This window comes from Lepidochelys kempii, chromosome 10, assembly GCF_965140285.1.
Source record: "Lepidochelys kempii isolate rLepKem1 chromosome 10, rLepKem1.hap1, whole genome shotgun sequence".
Lineage (NCBI taxonomy): Eukaryota > Metazoa > Chordata > Testudines > Cheloniidae > Lepidochelys > Lepidochelys kempii.
Genome location: NC_136389.1, coordinates 17,199,145 through 17,222,425, shown reverse-complemented (window position 1 = coordinate 17,222,425; position 23,281 = coordinate 17,199,145). Strand labels below are relative to the sequence as shown.

Sequence of the window (23,281 nt, the reverse complement as noted above, 5' to 3'; positions counted from 1 at the left end):
GAAATTTGATACTGCAGAGAGTCTGGGACTGTGAGCAAAATGTGGACCTTTATTTAAACACAGAGTCGAAAAGGAAGAAGGGAGTCAGAAACTAAGGCAGAGTGAGCTTCTCTCCTTAATAGTTTAGTTGCTATTTCTGTTTTACAAACAATGGGTGGGGACAAATCAAAAGTAAAGCATACAATGGAGGGGAAATGCCTTTGTTATTTATTTATCAGGGGATTTTTGTCCAGATTCCTAAGGTGTGTTAGAAAATCAATGTCTCTTGAGAACTGCTTCTTCCTGAGTCAAAAGATCTCTCTCAATGCTTCAACTCTCCTTAGCAGCAGCTGTAACCGCCCAGATTTTCAGGCATTACTTTAGTACCTACCTGTATGGTTTAAATAGAGACACTTGTTGTGTTCAATTTGGAAGGGGCTAGGGGTGTTGAGCTGAGTTGGTGCAGTTCCCATTGAGAGGCTAATTCTGATACTGATCCAAATTTCCTCCAAACAAGCACACATTGACTCTGGAAAAGTGGCCCACATGCTAGAAACCTGCTGTCACCTATATCTTCCCCAAGCTGATTATTCCAGCCAGGGCTGAGAGTCATTTGTGCAGGAAGGATACACAGGACCCATTGTTGGATCAAGGGGTGTAAACACTGAAAGATATGGCCAGGGACAGTCCTAGACTTAGTGGAGCCCTATAAGAATAACTCCTGTAGGGACCCATCTAGCCACTGAATGATGGGTGAAAAACAGCCAAGTTACTGAATATTACCAATGTTTGGATGAAATTGTAGGCCACAAGCAAAGATAGCAGTGCCAGAGTGTAAAGAGAAAAGAGTAGGAGACAGAAAATGGAACAGGAGTGGATGACCACCTGTGACATTTTATACCTTGGAGGAGCGTACTGTAATCCCCATAGTCCTCATTTTCATATAATTGTGATCTTACATATAAAGGATGCCTTGTAAGGTTATGATGTGCTGAAAGTCATTTCTCTATCCATATATGTGTATCATTAATACATATGACATTATGAGACTTGTGTTGTATGGTGGTCACTAAAGCATGCTGTAAGGTTGGGGAAATCAGCCAGACATTAGCGCCCAAGAGGCAACAGCAAGAAAAGTAACCAATGCCCGAGTGTCAAACTCAACAGCCATTGTCCAGCAAGGGAGCTACAAGGCAATGACTCACCTGCAAGAGGCCACACCAGGGGAATTGCTCAACCTTGCCAGGAGACTCAGCAGTGCCCCCCAGACATGCCTGAACTTGTGCTCCCCAAGAGTATAAAACAGACAGAGTGGACACATACTGGGCCCTTCTCCTTCCCCCACCTATGCTGCAAGCAACCAAGACACTGAGTCCTGGTCTACACTAGGACTTTAGGTCGAATTTAGCAGCGTTAAATCGCTTTAAACCTGCACCCATCCACACAATGAAGCCCTTTATTTCGACTTAAAGGGCTCTTAAAATCGTTTTCCTTACTCCACCCCTGACAAGTGGATTAGCGCTTAAATCGACGTTGCCGGCTCGAATTTGGGGTACTGTGGACACAATTCGATGGTATTGGCCTCCGGGAGCTATCCCAGAGTGCTCCATTCTGACCGCTCTGGACAGCACTCTCAACTCAGATGCACTGGCCAGGTAGACAGGAAAAGAACCGCGAACTTTTGAATCTCATTTCCTGTTTGGCCAGCGTGGCAAGCTGCAGGTGACCATGCAGAGCTCATCAGCACAGGTGACCATGATGGAGTCCCAGAATCGCAAAAGAGCTCCAGCATGGACCGAACGGGAGGTACGGGATCTGATCGCTGTATGGGGAGAGGAATTCGTGCTATCAGAACTCTGTTCCAGTTTTCGAAATGCCAAAACCTTTGTGAAAATCTCCCAGGGCATGAAGGACAGAGGCCATAACAGGGACCCGAAGCAGTGCCGCGTGAAACTGAAGGAGCTGAGGCAAGCCTACCAGAAAACCAGAGAGGCGAACAGCCGCTCTGGGTCAGAGCCCCAAACATGCCGCTTCTATGATGAGCTGCATGCCATTTTAGGGGGTTCAGCCACCAGTACCCCAGCCGTGTTGTTTGACTCTTTCAATGGAGATGGAGGCAATATGGAAGTAGGTTTTGGGGACGAAGAAGATGATGATGAGGAGGAGGTTGTAGATAGCTCACAGCAAGCAAGTGGAGAAACCGGTTTTCCCGACAGCCAGGAACTGTTTCTCACCCTAGACCTGGAGCCAGTACCCCCCGAACCCACCCAAGGCTGCCTCCTGGACCCAGCAGGCGGAGAAGGGACCTCTGGTGAGTGTACCTTTTAAAATGCTATACATGGTTTAAAAGCAAGCATGTGAAAGGATTACTTTGCCCTGGCATTTGCGGTTCTCCTAGATGTAGTCCTAAAGCCTTTGCAAAAGGTTTCTGGGGAGGGCAGCCTTATTTCGTCCTTCATGGTAGGACACTTTACCACTCCAGGCCAGTAACATGTACTCGGGAATCACTGTAGAACAAAGCATTGCAGTGTATGTTTGCTGGCATTCAACCAAAATCCGTTCTTTATCTCTCTGTGTTATCCTCAGGAGAGTGAGATATAATTCATGGTCACCTGGTTGAAATAGAGTGCTTTTCTTCAGGGGACACTCAGAGGAGCCCATTCCTGCTGGGCTGTTTGCCTGTGGCTAAACAGAAATGTTCCCCACTGTTAGCCACAGGGAGGGGGAAGGTTGAGGGGGTAGTCACGCGGTGGGAGGAGGCAAAATGCGACCTTGTAACGAAAGCACATGTGCTATGTATGTAATGTTAACAGCAAGGTTTACCCTGAAAGAGTGTAGCGACTGTTTTATAAAATGTGTCTTTTTAAATACCGCTGTCCCTTTTTTTTTCTCCACCAGCTGCATGTGTTTCAATGATCACAGGATCTTCTCCTTCCCAGAGGCTAGTGAAGCTTAGAAAGAAAAAAAAACGCACTCGCGATGAAATGTTCTCCGAGCTCATGCTGTCCTCCCACACTGACAGAGCACAGATGAATGCGTGGAGGCAAATAATGTCAGAGTGCAGGAAAGCACAAAATGACCGGGAGGAGAGGTGGAGAGCTGAAGAGAGTAAGTGGCGGGCTGAAGAGAGCAAGTGGCGGGCTGAAGACAGGGCTGAAGCTCAAATGTGGCGGCAGCGTGATGAGAGGAGGCAGGATTCAATGCTGAGGCTGCTGCAGGACCAAACCAGTATGCTCCAGTGTATGGTTGAGCTGCAGCAAAGGCAGCTGGAGCACAGACTGCCACTGCTTCCCCTCTGTAACCAACCGCCTGCCTCCCCAAGTTCCATAGCCTCCACACCCAGATGCCAAAGAACGCGGTGGGGGGGCCTCCGGCCAACCAGCCACTCCACCACAGAGGATTGCCCAAAAAAAAGAAGGCTGTCATTCAATAAATTTTAAAGTTGTAAACCTTTAAAGTGCTGTGCTTAAAGTGCTGTGTGGCATTTTCCTTCCCTCCTCCACCACCCCTCCTGGGCTACCTTGGTAGTCATCCCCCTATTTGTGTGATGAATGAATAACGAATGCATGACTGTGAAGCAGCAATGACTTTATTGCCTCTGCAAGCAATGATTAAAGGGAGGAGGGGAGGGTGGTTAGCTTACAGGGAAGTAAAGTGAACCAAGGGGCGGGGGGTTTTATCAAGGAGAAACAAACAGAACTTTCACACCGTAGCCTGGCCAGTCATGAAACTGGTTTTCAAAGCTTCTCTGATGCGTACCGCGCCCTCCTGTACTCTTCTAACCGCCCTGGTGTCTGGCTGCGCGTAACCAGCAGCTAGGCGATTTGCCTCAACCTCCCACCCCGCCATAAACGTCTCCCCCTTACTCTCACAAATATTGTGGAGCACACAGCAAGCAGTAATAACAGTGGGAATATTGGTTTCGCTGCGGTCTAAGCGAGTCAGTAAACTGCGCCAGCGCGCCTTTAAACGTCCAAATGCACATTCTACCACCATTCTGCACTTGCTCAGCCTGTAGTTGAACAGCTCCTGACTACTGTCCAGGCTGCCTGTGTACGGCTTCATGAGCCATGGCATTAAGGGGTAGGCTGGGTCCCCAAGGATACATATAGGCATTTCAACATCCCCAACAGTTATTTTCTGGTCTGGGAAGAAAGTCCCTTCCTGCAGCTTTTGAAACAGACCAGAGTTCCTGAAGATGCGAGCATCATGCACCTTTCCCGGCCATCCCACGTTGATGTTGGTGAAACGTCCCTTGTGATCCACCAGAGCTTGCAGCACTATCGAAAAGTACCCCTTGCGGTTTATGTACTCGCCGGCTTGGTGCTCTGGTGCCAAGATAGGGATATGGGTTCCGTCTATAGCCCCACCACAGTTAGGGAATCCCATTGCAGCAAAGCCATCCACTATGACCTGCACATTTCCCAGGGTCACTACCCTTGATATCAGCAGGTCTTTGATTGCGTGAGCTACTTGCATCACAGCAGCCCCAACAGTAGATTTGCCCACTCCAAATTGATTCCCAACTGACCGGTAGCTGTCTGGCGTTGCAAGCTTCCACAGGGCTATCGCCACTCGCTTCTCAACTGTGAGGGCTGCTCTCATCTTGGTATTCATGCGCGTCAGGGCAGGGGAAAGCAAGTCACAAAGTTCCATGAAAGTGCCCCTACGCATGCGAAAGTTTCGCAGCCACTGGGAATCGTCCCAGACCTGCAACACTATGCGGTCCCACCAGTCTGTGCTTGTTTCCCGAGCCCAGAATCGGCGTTCCACAGCATGAACCTGCCCCATTAGCACCATGATGCATGCATTGTCAGGGCCCATGCTTTCAGAGAAATATGTGTCCATGTCCTGATCACTCACGGGACCGCGCTGACGTCGCCTCCTCGCCCGGTATCGCGTTGCCATGTTCTGGTGCTGCATATACTGCTGCATAATGCGTGTGGTGTTTAATGTGCTCCTAATTGCCAAAGTGAGCTGAGCGGCCTCCATGCTTGCCTTGGTATGGCGTCCGCACAGAAAAAAGGCGCGGAACGATTGTCTGCCGTTGCTCTGACGGAGGGAGGGGTGACTGACGACACGGCTTACAGGGTTGGATTCAGGGAGCTAAAATCAACAAAGGGGGTGGCTTTACATCAAGGAGTATTTCAGGCAGGACTGCACGGAGGGTTCCAATAAGAAATGGTGCACCTAAGTTATCGTTGTTATTGGAACAAGGAGGTTAGCCTGGCCTCTGATTGATACATGGCTAGATTTACCTCGCTGCACCTTCTCTGTGAGTGACTGCAGTGTGATCTAGACAGGGGAGGAGGCAAATGAGTACAAAACAAATCTGGTCTATTTCTTGTTCTGACCCACTCCATCTATCTTTTACATCTTTGGCTGGCAGCAGACGGTGCAGAAGGACTGCATGCCATCCACATCTCATGGCTGCTCGGCAGAAGATGGTACAGTACGACTGCTAGCCATCTTCATCTCTTGCCTGCCTGGCATAACATGGTACAATACAACTGCTAGCAATCCTCATCTCTTGCCTGCCTGGCAGAAGATGGTACAGTACGACTGCTAGCAGTCCGTATCGCCTGCCCGCTCACCATAAGACGGTTCAATAGGACTGCAGGACTAAAGAGAATGACCTGGTCAAGTCACTCCAAATTTAGTCCCTGCGCCCATGTCTGCCCAGGCGCTCCCAGCCGACGGGGCCAGGAGCACCTCGGACACGACGAGGACGACTACCAGTCGTATTGCACCGTCTGCTGCCAGAAGGCAATGGGTTGCTGCTACTGTGCAGCAAAGCCGTACCGCGTCTGCCAGCACCCAGGAGACATAGGGTGACGGTTACCTGAGCGGGCTCCATGCTTGCCGTGGTATGGCGTCTGCACAGGTAACTCATGAAAAAAGGCGCGAAATGATTGTCTGCCCTTGCTTTCACGGAGGGAGGGAGGGAACGGGGGCCTGACGACACGTACCCAGAACCACCCGCGACAATGTTTTAGCCCCATCAGGCATTGGGATCTCAACCCAGAATTCCAATGGGCAGCGGAGACTGCGGAAACTGTGGGATAGCTACCCACAGTGCAACACTCTGGAAGTCGACTCTAGCCTCGGTACTGTGGAAGCGCTCCGCCGAGTTAATGCACTTAGAGCATTTTCTGTGGGGACACACACACTCGAATATATAAAACCGATTTCTAAAAAACCGACTTCTATAAATTCGACCTAATTTCGTAGTGTAGACATAGCCTGAGATGAAGACAAGACTGCAGCACAGGAGACTGGCCCAGTTTTAAGGAGCAAACCTGTATATTAAGGACTGCAATATCCAGTGGGGTGAGAAAAACTGCTTAATCTAGTTGCTGCCCAGTCTAATAGGGTTGAGAGTTTAGACTGCGTGTTTATATTTTATTTTATTTTGGTAACCACTCTGTCTTGTTATGCTTTGACTTATAATCACTTAAATTTTATCTTTGTAGTTAATAAATCTGTTTGCAAACCAAACGCACTGCTTCAGGTAGAATAAACAGTGTGTCAGAGACTCCCCTGGGAATAACAAGGGGTGCGTATCAATTTCTTTGTTAAATTGACAAACTCATATAAGCTTGCAGCATCCAGCGGGCATAACTGGGCACTGCAAGACGGAGGTTCCTAGGGTTGTGTCTGGGACCAGAGATATTGGCTAGTGTCATTCGGTTGCACAATCCAAGGAACAACTTACATGCCAGAGGCTGTGCGTGAACAGGCCAGAAGTGGAGGTTCTCACTGCAGAGCAGAGTAAGGCTGGCTCCCAGAGTCAAGGATTGGAGTGACCTAGAAGATCACCGGTCCAGATAACACCAAAGGGGAATGTCACACCACCAAGCGAGGAAGAAAGATTATGATACAGGCAGGATACCAGATGAGTCAGAGAAATAGGAAGAAATCCACTGGAATCCCTTGTCTCTGTATCAAAGTAATGAGGAAAAGAAGCATGATCTACAGTGTCTGTCAAGAGCCCTTGCAAGACAAGAAAGACAAGAATAAAAGTGAAACCTTTAGATTTAGGCACGAGCAAATCATTAACTCATTCCAATCTCATTAGATGAAAGCAAAACTGGCCTCAAGCCTTAGTGAGATAAGGAAAACTTTGAGAATGTGCAGCTGGTTCTGAGATTTTAGAACATGACAGGACAAGGGAAAGGAACACTAAGGCTAGGTCTACGCTACAGCCGGTGTCAGCAAAACTTATGTCGCTCAGAGGTGTGAATATTCCACCCTCCTGGACGACATACGTTACACCGACATCAGGGTTCGTGTGCACAGTGCAATGTCGGTGGCAGGGTACTGGGACAGCTGTGCCACGCCAGCGGGTGTGGTGAAGACACTCTATGCTGACGGAAGAGAGCTCTCCCACTGGCATAAAAAAACCACCACTGTGAGCAGTATAAGCTATGTCGGAGGGAGCAGCTCTGCTGCAACGCTGTACATATACACATGGCCTAATTAGAAAGATGGTGGTTACAAAAGACAGAGGGGATGTGACAGGAGCTGGGACAGCCTTTTTAAAGGAGAAATTGATGGAGGTGGCATGAATGAGCAGGAGCGGCAGAAGGTTCAAAAGTGGGGGAGTCACTGGCACTAAACTGTGACCCTGCCCCCCCACACCACCCTCTTCCCCCCGAGACCCCGCTCTCACACTGCCCATTCCCCCAAGGCCCCGCTCCCATGCAGCCTCTCCCCCACAAGCCCCTGCCCTACGCTCACTCCTCTCTGCCCCTCCCTCTGTCACTTGCCCTTATGGTGGGTAAAAGTTTGTGTGGGAGGGGGATATGGCCCCCTGTCCCCCAAGTTCTGATGAGAAACTGGGCTTTGAGCAGCCCTAGTTCAGATGAACAAGTAGATTCTATTTTTCAGCTATAACAGGGCCCTGAGGTCAAAGGGCGAGGACCTTTTGGGATATGTTAAATACTGGGCCCTTGGACAGTGGCCCTTTAAAGCATGGCATAAATCACCCAGTGCCTCAGAATTGAATTAGATGCCTGAGTTTGAATTACCAGGTGTCCTTGTTTAATCACCCAGTTTATTGCCTCATGTGCTCTTATTCCTTAATCACATGTCCCTGTTCCCCTTCCGAAGTGAAGTGTCCTCATTGTGGACATTATGGGAGAAAAAAATATAATAAAATGAGGTTTTATGCTGGAGAAAACAGTCACTCCTAGGTTTGAGAACAAGAGTAACATGTGCCTACTGGCTGCAAAAGTAAGGAAGTCCCGAGGGAGTCTCAGTTGGAAGGGAGTACAGCAAGACCAATAACCAGGGCTAATCTTGATGGTCCAGACAATTCTGTGGATTTGATAACAGAAGGAATCAGCGTTCAGTTTACTGAATGATGTCGACATACTATGTTTTTTGAAGAGCTGCACCTGGTGACCACAACTGTGTCAAGACAAAGAGCCAAGACCCAGTGGCTATCTACTTCACCAGCGGAACCATAGGGTCTCCAAAAATGGCTGAACATTCCCACAGTAGTTTCGGTCTGGGGTTTGCTCTATGTGGAAGGTCTGGCATTTAATTCCACTGTGTCGCTAAATGTTAAAGCTCTGAAATGTGAAAGAAACAAAAGAACTTCACATGTGGGATACAATCATGAGTCAAACTGCTGGGTTGTCACTCTATTGTATATGTAATTTCTTTGAAATCCTTAGTTAAACTGTGCCAGAAATCCTACTTGCCAACTAACCCATGACCAATAATATTTTTAATGGATGTGTAAAATATCATTAGTTTGATGTTATCATCAATATCATGAAAGGACAGGGAAGGAGGGTTTGTTTAAGCTGTTAAATTTTCACCTCAGTTTTATAAGGCCTATATTAAGCTAACACTGACATTTCTTAGTTCAATTGTACATTCACTTGTATTTTTCACCTCTGTATTCTACAGGTATTGTCTGGATTTGACGCCCTCAGACATCATATGCAATATGTCAGACACTGGCTGGATAAAGGCAGCCCTGGGGCATGTCTTTGCCCCCTGGCTTCGGGGTACATGTGTTTTTGTACACATCATGCCCCAGTTTGAGCCAACAGAGATCCTAAAGGTAAGAGTACAAAGCTCACAATGAGGATTTATTTACATTTCATCCTGTTTGCCAAGCAGACCACAAACATAGAGATTTATGGGATTAGTGTTTTAGAATGGTATAACCACAAGGGATTTGTCTTTTGAAAAGATGTAACTACTGTAGGTATTTTGCAGCATGACTTTTGAGGTATAGAATTCAGCCAGCTGCTTCCAATCACATGGCATGTAAATGTTTCACTATAATCTCTCCCCTCCTGAGCTTCTCTACTGTAGACACTTGTTTACAGAAACACCTTATAAGAGCAACATTTCCCGAAAACACTTTCCCTACTGTGAATTGTCGATATTCCCCATAACAGCAACAGCTGCTTAGAAGCAACATAGCAAAAGGGCACCACCATGTTGCTACTAATGAGTGTCTGCTGTATGAAATTATAAATTAGCTGGTTTAAATAAATACTTTAATTAAGTTGCTGTGACCATTGGAAAAGCAATACATTGAGGAGGAGAGATCAGCTTACTTCAGCAACTGATGATATCTAAACCTCCCACTCCACACCCAAGATAAATCCTACTATGCCATGCAAGAGGACAAAGCCTACTTTATGAATGGCTGAAAGCAGCTCTGTGATGAGTCACTAAGTTTCTATTACATAATTTTGCCAGATCTCTAATTTCACCTCCCCTTTAGAGTTTTAATTGTTGGGTTGTTTTTAATTGGTACTCCAAGGGCTAAGTCCATAAAGGGATTTAGGCATAGCAATGCTTAGCTCTTAGTCACCCTGATGCCTATTGGAATTCACAGTCCAAACGTTCCTATACAATGGGGAGAGTTAGATCCCTAAGAATGAGATTCTCAAAAAACAACAAGCTGAGCAGAGAGTTGCCTACACTGGCCAGTAGGAAAGGGAGAGGGACAGGGCCTTAACCAGATCAGCCCTCTGTCATGAAAAACCAGAGAGAGAAAGCCCACTAACTCCATTATAGCCAATAACTCAGCGGTTAGGAAACTTATCACCTGGGATGTGGGATGCCAGTTTTCAAATCCCTGCTCTGCCTGCTTTGGAGCTGAGACTTAAAGCCAGGTCTCCTAACTCCCAGGTGAGTGCCATAACTACTGGACTATTGGGGGACATCGCCCCCCAAAAGCTCACCCCCTGCTGTCTTTTCTGATGACTTCTGTGTGCATGCCTACTGGAACAGGCATGAGGGAGGTGGGGAATGCCCAGTTGATCAATCCTGCCAGGGCTTAGGTGTGATCTAGGCCAGGGCACTGCGCAGCTCAGCATCATCAAGACTAGGGCAGTTTTGTGCATGTCCACTGGCAGAAACGTAGGCGCCTCAGGAATTTAGCACCTACAACGTTAGATTCAGCTGAGCAGAGTAGGGGAGTGGGGTGAGCTTCTCAGTGGCATGTTGGACTCATGTGCCTAAATTGGCAGCTAGGCACCTAAGGCCCTGTGTGGAACTAGCCCTAAGTGCTTGACCTTGCAAGCATGTAGATGGAACACAGCAGGGCGCACTAGGGTTTTGTACCCGAGCACCAGAGTGAGTGGATATCACCCATCGATATAAGCAGGGTGAAGAGAGAGCCATAGTTCTTCTCCACGCTACCTGGAAGGTAATCCCTCCCTTCCTAATTTGCTAGTGGACTGGGTAAAAGATGCATGAGGAAGGGCTGGAGAATGGGCACACATGAGAAAACACAGGCTCGGCTGAGATCCTTATTTTGCTTATGAGGAACTGAGCTGTGCACTCCCTTCTGTAGCTTTACTAGGCAGCTACAGAGCAGCACTCTCAGTAATACAGGTTCAGGTTCCTTACACTCACTGTTCTGCTCATCACCCCGTGCTCACATACACCCAACACTCTGCTCTCCTGGTGCAGTAGCAAGCCCTTAATAGATATAACTGAGAGAATTCCAGGTATTTCTGTGGAGGCATTCAGAATATATGTAATAACAGTCCAAATAGGACCAAAGAAAATATTGACTTAAGCAAGGTGTTAGCCAGTCAATGACAATAAAGCTCCACTTTCAATTCACATGAAGTTATTACAGCATAAATTTTCAAAAGCAGCCTCTAATTTTGGGTACCTCCATTTTTGGGTACCCAGTTTTAGTTTCCTATGGTGAAATTCTGGCCCCACAAAAGTTAATAACAAAACTCCAATTGACTTAAATAGGGCCAGGATTTCATCTCTGGAGACTGCCTTCATGTTTCAGTGAATGTCACGACACATTGACTCTTGTCTGACTGACATTTCACGAGCCAATATATTACTTCTTGGGCTTAATGTGCCCAGCAATTCAATGATCTCTGGTACGCCATTGAAAATTTAACATAACTAGAATTACTTCACTACAGTTACTCCAGCTCTGCACTGGCGTAACTGAGATCAGAGAGTGGCTGATAGCTGTGCATTATTACACTGCTGAAAAGGATACTTAGAGATGCTCAAAATATCCCAGGCCAATTTTTCTAACTTGATTTACAAACTTTCCATTTTTCTTTTCCCTTCAATTTGTTAGCCCCTGACCAGGTATCCAAAAATCACTATCTGCAGTGCCCCCACAGCCTACCGCATGCATGTGCGGCATGATCTTACCAGGTACCTCAACCCTATTGACGGCATTAACATCATTCTATTTCCATAAAAGTGCCCAGCCAGATATTTTGCTCATTAGTAATGAGCTCTACCAGTGACACCATATTGCAAGTTAAAACCACTGCAGTGGGAAACAATGCGCTGGAAGAAGTGAACCATGAAGAAGCACAGCACATTCAGTTAATAGTCAGCAGGGTGTAACAAAGCAAGTGCCAATTCCCCCCCGGTTACTGCCTGCAGCTGAGAGTGAATTTTGACCTGAAACATTAAAAAGGACAGTAAACAAAGAGGGAAAAATTCTCTTAGCTTTGCAGGGCTCCCACTGATGTAAGTGGCCAGTTGGTTCTGATAAAATAGGAACTGATCAAAATCCCTGCTGAAAAATTCAATCAGGACCTGAAACATACCCTTGGTAAAGTATCAAACTGTTTGGTTAACGTTTTAAGGTCATTTTCACTTTAGCAATTGGCTGCACATCCTGGCTGTAGCCTTGGATGTGCTGAGACATAGCAGAGAAGGCAGTTCTTGTAGTCTTACCGGCCAAACACAAGCAGGAAGCACTGAGGATGTGGGTTCATTATACTAATGTCCCTTTACAGCATGCTGGCAATGTAAAGGGCTCTAATTGTAACTGCAAATGAGGCTCTAGGGAAAAAGCCAGATCTCAAAAGATTTCAACTGTTTCGCAGAACTAGGAAATTTGCACAGATCAAAAAACTCCTCCAGACTCAGGGCTGTCCCTAGTGGTGGTGCAGGGCCCGGGACAAATCAGCCTGTATGGGGCCCTCAACATTCTTTATACAAGTGAAATCTGGTGTTGGGAGGGATGATGGAGAGTCACACCAGTGCTGGGGGGGTGAGGGATGATGGAGAGTCACAGGGTGGCACCTGTGCTAGGGGCAAGGGGGCTCCCCGTGCTGGGGGGGTCCCAGAAAAGGGAAGGGTTTGGGGAGGAAGGGCAATGGATAGGGTCAGCCTGGCACTGGCGTTTTCCAGCGGTGCTAGGACACTTGCAGACGGTGTGGTGGTGGGCGAGCAAGAAAAATAAATACAACATGCGCTTCCTGCTGCTGAGAGCGGGCCTGACCTCTGCTGCCAGCGCCTGGCCCTCCAAACTGCTAATTCCATCCCGGTCTGGGCTGGCCCCCCAGGCACCCCTAACCCCACCTCCCAACCCCCCAGGCCGGTCTGGTGCCCCCCGCATGACACATGCATACTGAAGCCCGGGGCCCCCCCAAAGCACGGGGCCTAAAGCAGTCACCCCAATTCGCCATACCCATGGGATGACTCTGTCCACACTGTTAGGTGCATATCTGAACTGAGCTGTTTGGGTCCATCCCTCTTTAGTAAATGTGAGAAGAAAAAAAGCTCTGCACTCACCTCCCCTACTTTTGTTGGCTCCTCGGAGATGTCTTCCAAAAAGCAGCTCCACTCTTCTTCCTTGGTGTGGATGTAATATGAGACTGCAGGGGCCAAATTCTGCACATCCCCCCCTCCCCCCGTGAAGTCAATGGGTTTGCTATACAAGTGCAACTCTCATTGACTTTACTGAGAATTGCATGTGTATAAGTGAGGGACAGAATTGTGCCCAATGTGCACTGAAGTCAATGGGGTTGCAAGGGAGCAAGTGAAAGCAGGGTTTGTGCCCCAGAGAACCTGGGATGATCCTCACTGATTTTCTTTGTGTCTGTGAAGGTACAATTTGAAGATCCTGTAGTACTGTGAGACTGGAGGGGAGTCACAGAACCCTGAAGTGATGGCTTAGTGGAAAAGCCAGACAGGACTGGATATTTATGAAGGCAACGGACAGACAGAAGTCCTACATTCACATTAGCTCATGGATGTTGCATTTAAAATTAACAAGAGACTTTGTTACAGGGTTGGCTGCTTCCCAAGTACCCTCTTATGGTCAGAGGTCACTCTAAGGCACCCTGCGTCTGTTTCCCCTCTTGGTGCCTCCATAAACTCAAAACAACAACCCAGTGGTAGTTAAAATACTACCCTTCTGGGAGTCCAGGTTATTCAGTTCTCTAGGTACACACTGGTGCTCCAGGCCCAAGTCCAGTTCAGTCTCTCTGTCTCTCTCCAGCCCTTCTTCCCAATACAAAGTTTCTCTCAGGCTCCAAGCCGGAGTTTGTCCTTCCAGGTGCCATTGAGGCTGTTAACCTGGCACAGGTGGACTGGAGCAGTTCCTTCCATAATCAGGGTTGGCTGGCCCCAGTCCACCAGCCCTTAAGGGGCAAGCCACGCTAGCCTCTTGTTAAATACTTACCCCTAATTTAAATTCATCATTCAGAAACCCACCATAATCGCTACAGAGCAAATAGTAATTGACTGAAAGGCTTCATTATTTTGCTTTAAATTACAATGGAGACATTAAATGCAGCTTTTCATTGGCTGTAATGTAACCTCATAACATAAGATTTCACTGTGACTGGTCTTGCATTCTTTGTTGAGCCAAAACTCCCAATGAAGTCAATGGGAGTTTCGGGTAGCACAAAATGTGATATTTGGACCTTTTGATGTCATGGTGAGGAACTTGGTATAATAGAGACTGCCAATTAAAACATCTGGGTTGTTTGTTTATTTTTGTAACAGGGAATGATATGTACAAATATGAAAAGGATGAAAATTAAACCGGGGTCCATGGGAAAAGCCCCCCGCCCCCGCTTATGATGTGCAGGTATGGTGGGCACCTTTCTGATTGGTTTTAGAGCGAATGAAAATATGGGGACGGTGTGGGAAAGTGTGGGATGGTGCAAGTTTTGCTACAAAAGAATGGTATTTAGAGCTGTGGGTTGGGTTGTTTTGTTTTGTTTTTTAATCACAGCTCTTTGTTTAGAAAAGAAAATATACTAAACAACAGGCTGTTCTTGTAGATTATAGATAAAAACTGCAAAGTTCTGCCTCCTGGGAAAGAGGGTGACATTGCCATCAGAATGAATACCACGCAGCCGTTTTGTTTTTTCTCTCAATACGTGGTAAGCAAAGTGTTGTAAATTTACAAAAGACTGGATGAAGCCTGTAGGCTTACCCTGCCCACAGGACAGCATGTAGCTGCACCATCCCAGGAGAAGCATCAGCAAGGAAATGTGACTACTCTGCTGTCTTTTTGCTCTGGGGTGGGTGTGACAGGTTGTACCCCAGGCATGCAACCTGGAACTGGGGTACCACCGAGCCGTTTGACTCACCAGCCTGGGTTCCTTCTCACACTGTGCTGCTGTGACAAGCTGCAGACCGCTCCCGGTCCTACATTCCCACTAGCATTCACACAGGCAGGGACGCACCCCAGTTGCAGTTGCATGCAAGCTCTGGCCAGCCACTACATGAAACAACACTAGAGAGGCTACAGCCAAAATACCCCCAGGTCCCCAGCCTAGGACCCCAGAGCTGTACCGTCCTGCCCTGGTCAAAAACCTGACCAGTTTCAATTTATTACCCAGTTCGCCCTTCCCTCAATGTGGAGAGGACAATGCACACCAGCCCTTATTAACTGAGCTGAGATTTTCCCAGACACTTCACTCGAAAATCCACTGGTTAAGAGAAAACATAAAACAAGTTTATTAACTATGGAAATATAGATTTCAGTGATTATAAGTGATAGCAAACAGATCAAAGCAGATTACCTAGGAAATTAAACAAAAACGCAAACAAAGCCTAATATACTAGACAGAATTTGAATCGGCAATATCTCACCCTGACTGATGATACAAGCAGTCCACCAAGTTTCCATATGTAGGCTAGGAATCCCTTTAGGCTGGGATCAGCACTTCCCCCAGTTAAGTCTTTGTTCCTCAGGTGTTCTCTTGTGTGGGAAATGAGGCCAAGAGATTATGTCACTCCACATCTTTTATAGTCTCTCTATATGGCGGGAACCCCTTTGTTTCATAGAATCATAGAACCATATAATAGAATCATAGAATATCAGGGTTGGAAGGGACCTCAGGAGGTCATCTAGTCCAACCCCCTGCTCAAAGCAGGACCAACCCCAACTAATTCTTTGTCAAGCCAGGCCTTAAAAACCTCTAAGGATGGAGATTCCACCACCTCCCTAGGCAACCCATTCCACTGCTTTACCACCCTCCTAGTGAAACAGTTTTTCCTAATATCCAACCTAGACCCACTCCCCCACTGCAACTTCAGACCATTGCTCCTTGTTCTGTCATCTGCCACCACTGAGAACAGCTGAGCTCCATCCTCTTTGGAACCCCCCACTTCAGGTAGTTGCAGGCTGCTATCAAATCCCCCCTCACTCTTCTCTTCTGCAGACTAAATAAGCCCACATCCCTAGCCAGGTTCCCAGCCCAGTTTGTGGGAAAATACAGGCACCAAAATGGAATTTAGTATCATGTGATCTGGTCACATGCCCTTGCATGCTCCCAATGAGTCATAGCAGGTGTAGCCACGTTTGAAATACAGATAGTCAATATTCATAACTTCAGATACAAAAATGATACATGCATAGAAATAGGATACTCATATTCAGCAAATCATAACTTTTCCATAGACACCTCACATGACATATCTTGTGCAAGATGCATCATGATTACGTCAGAATCGTACCACTATGATGAATATGGGGTGTGGTGTCACAGTGGGATTATGAACAACACCCCTTTGCAAGTAAGTTGCAAAACCTCTTTTCAGAGTGCAGCTCACTGGCTGGTGCACAGAACCATGACTCCAGACATTCCTTGCCCTTGCTCATTCACTTGCTTGTGGGTGGGAGTATTGGGTAAACAGTTCTTACTTTCCCACTATGCCCCAGCCATGATTCAGGTAACCCTAATACAGCCATGACAGGAGGTGGCAGGAGCTGCATCAGGGCTAGTCAAAATCTAGCCCAAAAACTTTGATACATATTGAACGTAATGAGAAATACAAAACATATCTCCTGCAGCACAGCCTTATGTGTCCATATTCTACCAGCAAAGAGTAAATGACATATTAAATAATGGCTGATGAACTAAACTAAATGACAAAGTTCATATCTAAATTTCCCCCAAGTTTGTGGATCATTCAGATCTGGGTTCTTGTCTATGCCCATCACTAACAATGAAAATCCCAGTCTTGAAATATTGAATTAAAAGTGTTTAGCATGCAAAGAAGGGAAAAATGGGTAGGAGACAGCTATAACCTAATTCATATTTCTATAACTTGAACTATTCCTCAGACACTGAAAGAGGGTGTATTCACAAATACCACAATATGCAAGACAAGAGGAGTGGCTGACTCAGGTGCCTGGTAACCGAATAATGACTCTTCCAACTCTAAATTGCCCATTCAAATCCAACCCTTACATTGGGGGCAGTATAGCTGTAGAAATGGGAGAACCAGGAGTTGGGAAACTTGGGTTCTCTCCCTGTCTCTGTCACTGACCGGCTGTGTGACTTTGGATTCTATTCCTGGCTCTATTATTCATTTTCCCTCCCTGAAAAAATAGCCATCAGCTCAAATCTGAAGACCTGAAAGTGCTTATTTCTAAGTGCAAGTGGTGTTGTTTGATGAGCTGCGGATGCACCCTAAGAACCCAGGGGCTGGTAGCCACAGAGGTGAATTTCAACTAGAGCAGGAGCTTAATTCATCAACAATTGCAACATTTTCATTATTTCATGGTTGTTAGGATGATCCAGGAAAAACTGCTGCAATACTACGTGGGATTTTTTATATCGCTGGGGACAGAGGGACTGTGGATGAAGATGGATACTTGTGGTTTGTAGGAAGAGTGGATGATATCATCTCCGCTGGGTTTGTACCTTTCAGTTAAAACTACAGGAAAATACAAACTAGGGGAGAGTTTGTTAATGAAAGAGCTGCACATATTTAATCTACTAAACACCTAATTTTTCCTCTCCTAGGTATCGTATTGGACTGTTTGAAGTAGAAAGTGCCTTGATCAAGCACCTGGCAGTAGCAGAAGCAGCTGTTGTCAGCAGCCCAGACCCACTCAGAGGAGAGGTAATATTATAGTCAATAATAATTATATCTTGCATTTATAAACCACCTTTCAGCTTAAAGGATACCAAACTTAGGATCTGATTCTCTAGTTCATATGCAAAATTCTAACTGACTTCAATAGTTTTGCCTGCACTGAGGCTGCAGGGCCAGGCCATTAGATGGATTCGCCTTTAGGTTCAGCTTTGAATATGGGCTGGTCCTTAGGTTCACTAACTAAGGATTTCCTCCTTGTCTCCTTTGACCCTAGGGTAGGTTGAGTAATTTACTATACTCCTTTTTCTCCTACCACTAAAATGCAGCGACCTCTAGAATAATAAACAGCAGTTGTTGGAACAGGGCACAGCAATACCATGCAAAACATTTTAGGGCAGGAATATGGATGTACAGCCTGCTTCTGACTGCGTGAATCCAGAATAACTTCATGGAATTCACAGAATTACTCAGATGTAACTGGGAGCAGAATCTGGCTACGAAAATATGCTATATATCGTACACCTGTGGAAAGGTCTGGAAAGGTTAAACATCAAGGGTGGAATTCACAAAGGAATTTAAGCACCTAACTCACTGATTTCAATGGGAATTAGGCATATAAATGTCTTTGTGACTCCCACCCCAAGTATGTTCACTTTAACAAGTGGAATAATACAGGCTAAGTAAGAAAGCACATCCCATTAAGTAAAAGGATATCTTGGACCATTATGAAGCTACACTTTGATACACTTGCTGCAGCTCTTCCCCTTGAATTTAATAATAAGACATCCTGGAATCTACCACTTTAAAAAAAACCCCACACTACAGCATTTCTACAAACTCAGGACCAGATTTTGAAACCCTTGCTCAGGTTGCTTGTAACCTGACTACTCCTGCAGTAACGGTCTAAGTATATAAAGAATGTGGTCCTAGTTTTAAATATGTTTACACTCAAGGTTTTTGTTATCCCATATTTCTTGTTGTGCGATTAAATTAACTTGTTCCCAATTAACTGTGTTGTTTGCTGGTTTATATTTTAATTAATGTTGCAATTTTAATTGATTTTACTTCGTAGGTGGTGAAAGCTTCTGTGGTCTTGTCTCCTGCCTTTACGTCACATTAACTCCTGAGCTGCAAGTTCATGTCAAGAATGTTACTGCTCCATACAAGTACTCCAGAAAGGCAAGTAATGAAAGGTGGATTGAGAAACCCTGTTCTAACCAAGGAAGGGCTGAAGCTACAAAAATTAGCTCTAGATCAGTACCACAGAAATATTTTATGACCAAAAGAAAGCCTAGTAGTATATATGACATAGTAAATATAACAAATATACTGAATATTTCCCATTATATATTTTAAATTATAACATTTAATGTTTGGGAAATATTGCATATGAATAAAATGATCACCACATTTTAAATAATTTAAAATAAACAGTGTCACAGTAACTGCTGCTTCATGTCAAAAATATGCTAATATATTACATCTGGTCATTTTACTTGGTCTTGTGTTTTGTTTTTATCGGATGGAATTTGTCCAACAACTGCCAAAGACAATCACTGGGAAAATCAGAAGGAATGAACTAAAAAACAAAGAGTGGGGACAAATGTAATGTTGTTTGGGAGTATGGAAACATAATTTCTTTTTTTTCTTTCCTCCCATATTCCCATAGGTAACATCTTGCTGTTATGTCTTGATAAATACTATCATGATGCTTATGATATCAATATGCTTGCTAATTAGATAGTGAATATTTGTTATACTGCACAAAGTTCAGTGTGTGCTAGCAACTTACAAAACTCATCTTATTTTCAAATTCTAATACACGTTTATAACTAGTTAAGAAAAATAAGCATTTTAGGGAAGAGATGGGAATTGTGAGAAGGCAAGAGTGCTTTAGAAAAATTGAAAAAATGCATTTATCTTAAGAAAACAGTGCAGACAATAGCTTGGGTAAGAGACTGGTTGACTCAACATATGGATAACTTATTATGCAAGTTTCTTTTTGAAAAGCTTACATTTTGTTTCCCCTAAGATACATCTAACCAAGCTATAGGGGGTTTAGATGTAAGCATTCTGAAAACGTTTGTGGGAAATGAGTAGGTGGGCTCACTTCAGGCAGCCATACCAATCTCCATACCACCAACAGACACCAGCCAATTGGTACTTTAGTCTCCAGCCACACTCATGGCTCTTTCCCTTACACAGGGATGAGACTTGGATCATGCTGACACTACTGGTTCTGGTCCAAATGCACAAAACTATGGATGTGCTCATATGCTGGAAGGTTCATCCTGCCAGTACTAAAACATCCTTAGAATTTCTAAATATTGTAGTTGACAATTTCCTAACTCACAAAGCATTGCAACCAACACAGGGGAATTCTATATTAGACCTACTCCTGACAGATTAACAGGAACTGATCACAGAACTAATGTTAGGTACAAGTGATCATGACTTGAACACATTTACAATGTACAAACAGAATCAAGTCCAGACCAGTAGTGTATACACAGCGTGCTTGACAAGGGCCAGTTTCACAAAGCTGAAAACAATTATGAGCTAAATCAGTTGGGAGGACAACTTTAATCAGACACATGTAAATGCAATTGGGAATTGTTTAAGAACACTTTACTAGATGTTCAAAAAGCCACAATCCCCAAGGAAGGCTGGATTGGTTAAAAAAAAACCTACAACAACCTGGGTTTAGAGGGGAAGTAGAGGCAGCTATAATATAAACACAAAAGGGGAACTTGGTAATATAAATCAAAAGCTAGGAATTATAGAAAATTGATAAGGAAAGCAAAGGAACTCAAGGAGAAATCTAGGGCTAGCAACGTTAACAACAATAAGGAGGTGGTTTTTTTTAAGTAAACAAAAAGAATCCTGAAAATGGATTCTTTATGAGATGGCAATGGTAGAATTATCAACAATAATACAGAACAGGTAGAAGAAGCTTATTTCTACCAGCTTAGGTTAAAAACTTCCCCAAGGCACAAATTCTTCCTTGTCCTTGGAACGGTATCGCTGCCACCACCAAATGAGTTAGACAAAGATTTAGGAAAAGGACCACTTGGAGTTCCTGTTTCCCCAAAATATCCCCCCAAGCTCCTTCACCCCCTTTCCTCGCAAGGCTTGAGAGTAAACAAGGTGAGCACAGACCAGACCCTTGGGTTTTTAGGACACTAAAAACCCCAATCAGAGTCTTAAAAACATAACTTCTATTATAAATAAAAAAAAGTAAAAGAAACACCTCTGTAAAATCAGGATGGAAGATAATTTTACAGGGTAATAAGATTTAAAAACAGAGGATTCCCCTCTAAGCAAAACTTTAAAGTTACAAAGAAACAGGTATAAACCTTCCTCTTAGCATAGGGCGAATTCACAAGCTAAATCAAAACATACTCTAATACATTTCCTTGCTATTACTTACTATTTCTGTAATTTTAGATGTATCATTCAGTAGAAGCTGGATTACTTGCTTGCTCTCTCTGTCTCCGGAGAGAACAACAAAAGCCCAAACAAAAACCTTCCCCCCCACCACAGATTTGAAAATATCTTCTTTCCCCATTGGTCTGTCTGGTCAGGTGCCAACTAGGTTAATGGAACTGATTAACGCTTTACAGGTAAAGGAGGGATTTTATGCTTCCCTTAGCTGTATGTTTATAACACCTTCCAAGGGGAGCAGCGGGGGGCAAAAAAAAAAAAACAAACCAACAAAAACCTAATTGGCTTCAAGACTGAGCTTGGTAAATGTACAGAGGGAATGGTACAATGAGACAATGGCATGTGTCCCATCTACAGCTACTAATAGTGAATATCACCAATGGCTGGTGGTGAGACGCTAGATCAGGAAGGGTCTGAGTTACTACAGAGAATTCTTTCCCAGGTGTTTGGTTGGTGGGTCTTGCCCACATGCTCCGGGTATAACTGATCCCCATATTTGGGGTCAAGAAGGAATTTTTCCATGAGTCAGATTGGCAGAGCCTATGTGGGGATTTTCACCTTCCTCTGTGACAGCTTGGCATCCCCATATTCACCACTGTAATATTATATGTCTGGTACAAAGTATGCCTTGTGAGGTATCATTCTAAAAGTCCTGAGCTGCTAAACATTAATAGCTTGTTGGATTGTGTGTGCTGTCATTGTATGTGAAGTCATGAAGTTTTGCTATGTATATGTCACTGAAAGATGCTGTGAAGTTGGAAACACCCACAACTAGCCTTTCAGGTACAACAATGAAGAAGCTAGACAGTGCTAATGGCCCATCAATAAGGACAGGTTTCAGAGTAACAGCCGTGTTAGTCTGTATTCGCAAAAAGAAAAGGAGTACTTGTGGCACCTTAGAGACTAACCAATTTATTTGAGCATGAGCTTTCGTGAACTACAGCTCACTTCATCGGATGTCCGATGAAGTGAGCTGTAGCTCACGAAAGCTCATGCTCAAATAAATTGGTTAGTCTCTAAGGTGCCACAAGTACTCCTTTTCAATAAGGACAATGGACCATGGAAAAGGTTTGGCCTCACCTGGGAATATTTCAGCCAGCCTATGAATAATGGCTGCTGTGACTCAGCGATACCGAACTCCATTTTGGTACCTGTACTTTTCCATGAACTGGGCTGGATGCCTGGCTTGGAACAAAGGGGTTCTTGCCATATGGAAAAACTATGTAAGGGGGAAGTGACTTCATGACTGGAAACAACACCAGAGGAACAAAGACTGAACTGGGGAGAGGGTCCCAGGTGGGAAAGAAGCCCTGCCTGTGTAAGGAAGCTAAAACTTGCTTATCTCATCAGTCAGGATGAGCTACTGCTGATTCAAATCCTATCTGGGATTGCAATTTTGTTTAATTTCCTAGATAACCTGCTTTGATCTGTTTGCTATCACTTATCGATTAAAATATATGTCTGGGTATGTCTTCACTACCCACCAGATTGGCAGGCAGCTATTGATCCAGCGGGGATTGATTTATTGCATCTAGTCTAGACGCGATAAATCGACCCCCAAGCACTCTCCCATCAACTCCTGTACTCCAGTGCCACGAGAGGCACAGGCGGAGTCGATGGGGGAGCAGCAGCAGTCGACTCACCATGGTGGAGACACCACAGTAAGTCAATCCAAGTACGTCAACTTCAGCTACGTTATTCACGTAGCTGAAGTTGCATAACTTAGATCGATTCCCCCCCCCCAGTGTAGACCAGTGCTAAGTAGTTAATAAACTTGTTTTATCTTAACTAGCATGTTATTGAATGAAGCGTTAGAGAATCTTAGCTCTGGTAACAAAGGCTGTTGTATATCTTCCCCACATCGAGGGGGAAGCAGACTATTGAATGAGCTTGCAGCATACAGACCCCTATGCAGTGCACGATGGTATAATTCTGGGTTTATACTTCAGTAGGGGTGCAAGGCTGAGGAGCTGGGAAATTGGCTGGTGCCTCTATTGTTGGTCCATGAGTGACTTAGGTGGCAGCACCTGCTGTTGTGTTGGGTGATAACAGGGCCCGGAGAAGGCTGGCTCTGAGTCACCAGCAGAGCCGTGTGTGAGAGGACAGCCTAGCTGAATGGTGTGGGGGTACAGCAGTTCCAATAGCTTCCATGCTTCACTCCGGGGGTGACAACCCGTCACAGTCCGCATGGATCATTTGCTGGCTTAAACTAGAGTAAAGGGTGGTTTCTCTGTAATCTGAAGTCTTCAAATCATGATTT

The 23,281-nt window shown here is 45.1% G+C and overlaps 1 pseudogene; it reads left to right on the top strand.

Moving 5' to 3' along the window:
• Positions 1 to 1,834: 1,834 nt before the first annotated feature.
• Positions 1,835 to 19,186, top strand: LOC140917998 (acyl-coenzyme A synthetase ACSM4, mitochondrial-like; annotated as a pseudogene).
• The last annotated feature ends 4,095 nt before the right edge of the window (positions 19,187 to 23,281 follow it).